The following is a 7,788-nucleotide window of genomic DNA, read 5'->3' as shown; positions in this document are numbered from 1 at the left end:
TATTTATTTTCTTAGTGTGATTAGCATAACAGAGCTGCCAGGCTTATTTTTATCAATAATTATTCAAGTTTATTGATTTGTTAATCAATTGCTAGTGTCAATGTTTCTTCAAAACCCTGATGACTCAAAAATTTACCAAAATTCGATATTTCAACACGGCAATCTGCCAGATAAATGGATTTTGGTGCTGGAAATATTCATAATTCTTAAGAATTAATTCAAAATATATATCGATTTTCTTAGTGTGGTTAATAAAATAGAGCTGCCAGGCTTATTTTTATCAATAATTATTCAAGTTTATTGATTTGTTAATCAATTGCTAGTGTCAATGTTTGTTCAAAACCCTGATTGACTGAAGAAATTTACCAAAATTCGGCATTTCAACACGGCAATCTGCCAGATAAATGGATTTTGGTGCTTGAAATATTCATAATTCTTAAGAATTAATTAATTAATCGATTTTCTTATTGTGGTTAATAAAACAGAGCTGCCAGGCTTATTTATATCAATAATTATTCAAGTTTTGAGATTTGCTAATGAATTGCTAGTGTCAATGTTTCTTCAAAACCCTGTTTGACTAAAGAAATTTACCAAAATTTGGCATTTCAACACGGCAATCTGCCAGCTAAATGGATTTTGGAGCTGGAAATATTCATTAATTCTTAAGAATTAATTCAAAATTTATATTTTTTTTCTTGGTGTGATTAGCATAACAGAGCTGCCAGGCTTATTTTTATCAATAATTATTCAAGCTTATTGATTTGTTAAACAATTGCTAGTGTCAATGTTTCTTCAAAACCCTGATTGACTTAAGAAATTTACCAAAATTCGGCATTTCAACACGGCAATCTGCCTGATAAATGGATTTTGGAGCTGGAAATATTCATTAATTCTTAAGAATTAATTCAAAATTTATATTTCTTTTCTTAGTGTGGTTAGCATAACAGAGCTGCCAGGCTTATTTTTATCAATAATTATTCAAGTTTATTGATTTGTTAATCAATTGCTAGTGTCAATGTTTCTTCGAAACCCTGATTGACTGAAGAAATTTACCAAAATTTGGCATTTCAACACGGCAATCTGCCAGCTAAATGGATTTTGGAGCTGGAAATATTCATTAATTCTTAAGAATTAATTCAAAATTTATATTTTTTTTCTTGGTGTGATTAGCATAACAGAGCTGCCAGGCTTATTTTTATCAATAATTATTCAAGCTTATTGATTTGTTAAACAATTGCTAGTGTCAATGTTTCTTCAAAACCCTGATTGACTTAAGAAATTTACCAAAATTCGGCATTTCAACACGGCAATCTGCCTGATAAATGGATTTTGGAGCTGGAAATATTCATTAATTCTTAAGAATTAATTCAAAATTTATATTTCTTTTCTTAGTGTGGTTAGCATAACAGAGCTGCCAGGCTTATTTTTATCAATAATTATTCAAGTTTATTGATTTGTTAATCAATTGCTAGTGTCAATGTTTCTTCGAAACCCTGATTGACTGAAGAAATTTACCAAAATTTGGCATTTCAACACGGCAATCTGCCAGCTAAATGGATTTTGGAGCTGGAAATATTCATTAATTATTAAGAATTAATTCAAAATTTATATTTATTTTTTAGTGTGATTAGATTAACAGAGCTGCCAGGCTTATTTGTATCAATTATTATTTAAGCTTATTGATTTGTTAATCAATTGCTAGTGTCAATGTTTCTTCAAAACCCTGATTGACTGAAGAAATTTACCAAAATTCGATATTTCAACACGGCAATCTGCCAGATAAAAGGATTTTGGTGCTGGAAATATTCATATTTCTTAAGAATTAATTCAAAATATATATCGATTTTCTTAGTGTGGTTAATAAAATAGAGCTGCCAGGCTTATTTTTATCAATAATTATTCAAGTTTATTGATTTGTTAATCAATTGCTAGTGTCAATGTTTGTTCAAAACCCTGATTGACTGAAGAAATTTACCAAAATTCGGCATTTCAACACGGCAATCTGCCAGATAAATGGATTTTGGCGCTTGAAATATTCATAATTCTTAAGAATTAATTAATTAATCGATTTTCTTATTGTGGTTAATAAAACAGAGCTGCCAGGCTTATTTATATCAATAATTATTCAAGTTTCGAGATTTGCTAATGAATTGCTAGTGTCAATGTTTCTTCAAAACCCTGTTTGACTAAAGAAATTTACCAAAATTTGGCATTTCAACACGGCAATCTGCCAGCTAAATGGATTTTGGAGCTGGAAATATTCATTAATTCTTAAGAATTAATTCAAAATTTATATTTTTTTTCTTGGTGTGATTAGCATAACAGAGCTGCCAGGCTTATTTTTATCAATAATTATTCAAGCTTATTGATTTGTTAAACAATTGCTAGTGTCAATGTTTCTTCAAAACCCTGATTGACTTAAGAAATTTACCAAAATTCGGCATTTCAACACGGCAATCTGCCTGATAAATGGATTTTGGAGCTGGAAATATTCATTAATTCTTAAGAATTAATTCAAAATTTATATTTCTTTTCTTAGTGTGGTTAGCATAACAGAGCTGCCAGGCTTATTTTTATCAATAATTATTCAAGTTTATTGATTTGTTAATCAATTGCTAGTGTCAATGTTTCTTCGAAACCCTGATTGACTGAAGAAATTTACCAAAATTTGGCATTTCAACACGGCAATCTGCCAGCTAAATGGATTTTGGAGCTGGAAATATTCATTAATTCTTAAGAATTAATTCAAAATTTATATTTATTTTTTAGTGTGATTAGATTAACAGAGCTGCCAGGCTTATTTTTATCAATAATTATTTAAGCTTATTGATTTGTTAATCAATTGCTAGTGTCAATGTTTCTTCAAAACCCTGATTGACTGAAGAAATTTACCAAAATTCGATATTTCAACACGGCAATCTGCCAGATAAATGGATTTTGGTGCTTGAAATATTCATAATTCTTAAGAATTAATTAATTAATCGATTTTCTTAGTGTGGTTAATAAAACAGAGCTGCCAGGCTTATTTATATCAATAATTATTCAAATTTAGAGATTTGTTAATGAATTGCTAGTGTCAATGTTTCTGCAAAACCCTGTTTGACTGAAGAAATTTACCAAAATTTGTCATTTCAACACGCCAATCTGCCAGATAAATGGATTTTGGTGCATGAAATATTCACAATTCTTAAGAATTAATTCAAAATTTATATTTCTTTTCTTAGTGTGGTTAGCATAACAGAGCTGCCAGGCTTATTTTTATCATAATTATTCAAGGTTATTGATTTGTTAAACAATTGCTAGTGTCAATGTTTCTTCAAAACCCTGATTGACTTAAGAAATTTACCAAAATTTGGCATTTCAACACGGCAATCTGCCAGCTAAATGGATTTTGGAGCTGGAAATATTCATTAATTATTAAGAATTAATTCAAAATTTATATTTATTTTTTAGTGTGATTAGATTAACAGAGCTGCCAGGCTTATTTTTATCAATTATTATTTAAGCTTATTGATTTGTTAATCAATTGCTAGTGTCAATGTTTCTTCAAAACCCTGATTGACTGAAGAAATTTACCAAAATTCGATATTTCAACACGGCAATCTGCCAGATAAATGGATTTTGGTGCTGGAAATATTCATAATTCTTAAGAATTAATTCAAAATATATATCGATTTTCTTAGTGTGGTTAATAAAATAGAGCTGCCAGGCTTATTTTTATCAATAATTATTCAAGTTTATTGATTTGTTAATCAATTGCTAGTGTCAATGTTTGTTCAAAACCCTGATTGACTGAAGAAATTTACCAAAATTCGGCATTTCAACACGGCAATCTGCCAGATAAATGGATTTTGGTGCTTGAAATATTCATTAATTCTTAAGAATTAATTCAAAATTTATATTTCTTTTTTAGTGTGATTAGATTAACAGAGCTGCCAGGCTTATTTTTATCAATAATTATTTAAGCTTATTGATTTGTTAATCAATTGCTAGTGTCAATGTTTCTTCAAAACCCTGATTGACTGAAGAAATTTACCAAAATTCGATATTTCAACACGGCAATCTGCCAGATAAATGGATTTTGGTGCTTGAAATATTCATAATTCTTAAGAATTAATTAATTAATCGATTTTCTTAGTGTGGTTAATAAAACAGAGCTGCCAGGCTTATTTATATCAATAATTATTCAAATTTAGAGATTTGTTAATGAATTGCTGGTGTCAATGTTTCTGCAAAACCCTGTTTGACTGAAGAAATTTACCAAAATTTGTCATTTCAACACGCCAATCTGCCAGATAAATGGATTTTGGTGCATGAAATATTCACAATTCTTAAGAATTAATTCAAAATTTATATTTCTTTTCTTAGTGTGGTTAGCATAACAGAGCTGCCAGGCTTATTTTTATCATAATTATTCAAGGTTATTGATTTGTTAAACAATTGCTAGTGTCAATGTTTCTTCAAAACCCTGATTGACTTAAGAAATTTACCAAAATTTGGCATTTCAACACGGCAATCTGCCAGCTAAATGGATTTTGGAGCTGGAAATATTCATTAATTATTAAGAATTAATTCAAAATTTATATTTATTTTTTAGTGTGATTAGATTAACAGAGCTGCCAGGCTTATTTTTATCAATTATTATTTAAGCTTATTGATTTGTTAATCAATTGCTAGTGTCAATGTTTCTTCAAAACCCTGATTGACTGAAGAAATTTACCAAAATTCGATATTTCAACACGGCAATCTGCCAGATAAATGGATTTTGGTGCTGGAAATATTCATAATTCTTAAGAATTAATTCAAAATATATATCGATTTTCTTAGTGTGGTTAATAAAATAGAGCTGCCAGGCTTATTTTTATCAATAATTATTCAAGCTTATTGATTTGTTAAACAATTGCTAGTGTCAATGTTTCTTCAAAACCCTGATTGACTTAAGAAATTTACCAAAATTCGGCATTTCAACACGGCAATCTGCCTGATAAATGGATTTTGGAGCTGGAAATATTCATTAATTCTTAAGAATTAATTCAAAATTTATATTTCTTTTCTTAGTGTGGTTAGCATAACAGAGCTGCCAGGCTTATTTTTATCAATAATTATTCAAGTTTATTGATTTGTTAATCAATTGCTAGTGTCAATGTTTCTTCGAAACCCTGATTGACTGAAGAAATTTACCAAAATTTGGCATTTCAACACGGCAATCTGCCAGCTAAATGGATTTTGGAGCTGGAAATATTCATTAATTATTAAGAATTAATTCAAAATTTATATTTATTTTTTAGTGTGATTAGATTAACAGAGCTGCCAGGCTTATTTTTATCAATTATTATTTAAGCTTATTGATTTGTTAATCAATTGCTAGTGTCAATGTTTCTTCAAAACCCTGATTGACTGAAGAAATTTACCAAAATTCGATATTTCAACACGGCAATCTGCCAGATAAAAGGATTTTGGTGCTGGAAATATTCATATTTCTTAAGAATTAATTCAAAATATATATCGATTTTCTTAGTGTGGTTAATAAAATAGAGCTGCCAGGCTTATTTTTATCAATAATTATTCAAGTTTATTGATTTGTTAATCAATTGCTAGTGTCAATGTTTGTTCAAAACCCTGATTGACTGAAGAAATTTACCAAAATTCGGCATTTCAACACGGCAATCTGCCAGATAAATGGATTTTGGCGCTTGAAATATTCATAATTCTTAAGAATTAATTAATTAATCGATTTTCTTATTGTGGTTAATAAAACAGAGCTGCCAGGCTTATTTATATCAATAATTATTCAAGTTTCGAGATTTGCTAATGAATTGCTAGTGTCAATGTTTCTTCAAAACCCTGTTTGACTAAAGAAATTTACCAAAATTTGGCATTTCAACACGGCAATCTGCCAGCTAAATGGATTTTGGAGCTGGAAATATTCATTAATTCTTAAGAATTAATTCAAAATTTATATTTTTTTTCTTGGTGTGATTAGCATAACAGAGCTGCCAGGCTTATTTTTATCAATAATTATTCAAGCTTATTGATTTGTTAAACAATTGCTAGTGTCAATGTTTCTTCAAAACCCTGATTGACTTAAGAAATTTACCAAAATTCGGCATTTCAACACGGCAATCTGCCTGATAAATGGATTTTGGAGCTGGAAATATTCATTAATTCTTAAGAATTAATTCAAAATTTATATTTCTTTTCTTAGTGTGGTTAGCATAACAGAGCTGCCAGGCTTATTTTTATCAATAATTATTCAAGTTTATTGATTTGTTAATCAATTGCTAGTGTCAATGTTTCTTCGAAACCCTGATTGACTGAAGAAATTTACCAAAATTTGGCATTTCAACACGGCAATCTGCCAGCTAAATGGATTTTGGAGCTGGAAATATTCATTAATTCTTAAGAATTAATTCAAAATTTATATTTATTTTTTAGTGTGATTAGATTAACAGAGCTGCCAGGCTTATTTTTATCAATAATTATTTAAGCTTATTGATTTGTTAATCAATTGCTAGTGTCAATGTTTCTTCAAAACCCTGATTGACTGAAGAAATTTACCAAAATTCGATATTTCAACACGGCAATCTGCCAGATAAATGGATTTTGGTGCTTGAAATATTCATAATTCTTAAGAATTAATTAATTAATCGATTTTCTTAGTGTGGTTAATAAAACAGAGCTGCCAGGCTTATTTATATCAATAATTATTCAAATTTAGAGATTTGTTAATGAATTGCTAGTGTCAATGTTTCTGCAAAACCCTGTTTGACTGAAGAAATTTACCAAAATTTGTCATTTCAACACGCCAATCTGCCAGATAAATGGATTTTGGTGCATGAAATATTCACAATTCTTAAGAATTAATTCAAAATTTATATTTCTTTTCTTAGTGTGGTTAGCATAACAGAGCTGCCAGGCTTATTTTTATCATAATTATTCAAGGTTATTGATTTGTTAATCAATTGCTAGTGTCAATGTTTGTTCAAAACCCTGATTGACTGAAGAAATTTACCAAAATTCGGCATTTCAACACGGCAATCTGTCAGATAAATGGATTTTGGTGCTTGAAATATTCATAATTCTTAAGAATAAATTAATTAATCGATTTTCTTAGTGTGGTTAATAAAACAGAGCTGCCAGGCTTATTTATATCAATAATTATTCAAATTTAAAGATTTGTTAGTGAATTGCTTGTGTCGACTTTTCTTCAAAACCCTGTTAAACTATAGCAATTTACCAAAATTTGGTTTTTCAAAACGGCAATCTGCCAGATAAATGGATTTTGGAACTGAAATTATTCTTCATTCTTAAGAATTAATTTAAAATTTATATTTATTTTCTTAGTGTGATTAGCATAACAGAGCTGCCAGGCTTATTTTTATCAATAATTATTCAAGCTTATTGATTTGTTAATCAATTGCTAGTGTCAATGTTTCTTCAAAACCCTGATTGACTTAAGAAATTTACCAAAATTCGGCATTTCAACACGGCAATCTGCCTGAAAAATGGATTTTGGAGCTGGAAATATTCATTAATTCTTAAGAATTAATTCAAAATTTATATTTCTTTTCTTAGTGTGGTTAGCATAACAGAGCTGCCAGGCTTATTTTTATCAATAATTATTCAAGTTTATTGATTTGTTAATCAATTGCTAGTGTCAATGTTTCTTCGAAACCCTGATTGACTGAAGAAATTGACCAAAATTTGGCATTTCAACACGGCAATCTGCCAGCTAAATGGATTTTGGAGCTGGAAATATTCATTAATTCTTAAGAATTAATTCAAAAT

This window comes from Leiobunum rupestre, chromosome 9 (assembly GCF_980474605.1).
Source record: "Leiobunum rupestre chromosome 9, qqLeiRupe1.1.hap1, whole genome shotgun sequence".
In the NCBI taxonomy this organism is placed as follows: Eukaryota; Metazoa; Arthropoda; class Arachnida; order Opiliones; family Sclerosomatidae; genus Leiobunum; species Leiobunum rupestre.
This window is presented reverse-complemented; position numbering follows the sequence as displayed.